This window comes from Suricata suricatta, chromosome 2 (assembly GCF_006229205.1).
Source record: "Suricata suricatta isolate VVHF042 chromosome 2, meerkat_22Aug2017_6uvM2_HiC, whole genome shotgun sequence".
Classification (NCBI taxonomy): Eukaryota; Metazoa; Chordata; class Mammalia; order Carnivora; family Herpestidae; genus Suricata; species Suricata suricatta.
Window position 1 is genome coordinate 72,441,215 of NC_043701.1, and position 1,462 is coordinate 72,442,676.

Consider the following 1,462-nt stretch of genomic DNA (forward strand, 5'->3'; position numbering starts at 1 on the left):
CTGCCTACTCCACCTCTAAACATTTCATTAAATCCAATGATACAGCAAACACTCCCAAAATAAACTTAGATTATATTGCAGTTTCACTTAACAGTATATAAAATGCTGTGTTGTGACAGGTAACAACTATCCATTAGATACTGAATCAATTTTTCTTAAGCACTACTAACTGCTTGCTTTTCTTGAAGCTAGATCATTCTGAAAGTTTCCTGTTAGACCTATGAGTGCAAACATATGGTATCTAATAAAAAACTATTGCATATTTAAATTCAGGAAATACTTGATTAAAATGCATTTGAATATTACTGTTTTTGTTACTGAGATTCCACTAGAAATTTTGTTTCAAGGAAAAATTTCAATTGGCATTTGGAAAAACCCTGATAATGTGATGTTATAAAAAATTATCACATGTATTGGCACATTTAATTCTTACAAAACATATGGGGTGCCTGGGTGGCTCAGTTGGTTGAGTGTCCAGCTTTGGCTTAGGTCATGATCTTGTAGATGATCATTTCAAGCCCCACATCAGGCTCTGTGCTGATAGCTCAGAGCCTGGAACCTGCTTTGGATTCTGTGTCTCCCTCTCTCCTTCTGCCCCTTCGCCACTCATTCTCTGTCTCTCTTTGTTGCAAAAATAAATATAAACATTAAAAAATTTTGTAAAACACATATATGAGGTAGGAATTATTATATCAATTTTAGAGTGAAGAAAATGGAAGTTCAGAGAAGCTTAAAGCCTTCTCTAAGACCATAGTTAGAAATGTCAGAGCTGTGGCTTGATCCAGATGTTTTAAACTCTATATCCATAATTTTGGTATTTTCTCCTATCACTTCCAAGGAGGTATGTGGTACACATAAAAAAAAAATACATGGAAGCATAAGACAAAGATGTACAATAGTTTATAGTACTTTATCTACAAGAAATTAAGAATTTAAAAAATGATCAAAGAATAGAAATCATAGCCCAGCAACAGTGTGATGGGGTGGTGTGGCCAACACTGGTATCTGTGGGAGTCTCTGCTGTGGCGCTCATTACTAGGCATTGAGTCCATCATCCCTAAGTCCCTGTTTACAGAATCGTTTTGTTCTCCCCGTTGATTTAGTATTGAAACCTTACCTATCCTTGTTCATACTATTTCCTGAAATATAATAAGTGCTCATTCACAAATACCTGATGAAAAACTTTTCCCCCTTTCCTACCATTCACCCAGAGACAGATTTCATTTTCTTGAATCCAAAACTGATTGTTAAGATAGGATGACCTCTTGCCATTATTATATATAGCACCTAAATAAGGTAAATTAAGTAAATATTAAGAAACATAAAGGGAAAAATAGATAGCAATACAATAATAGTAGGAGACTTTAACACCTCACTTCCATCAATGGATAGACCAGACAAAAAATCAGTAAGGAAACATCAGCCTTAAATGACATGTTAGATCAGACGAACTTAACAAATA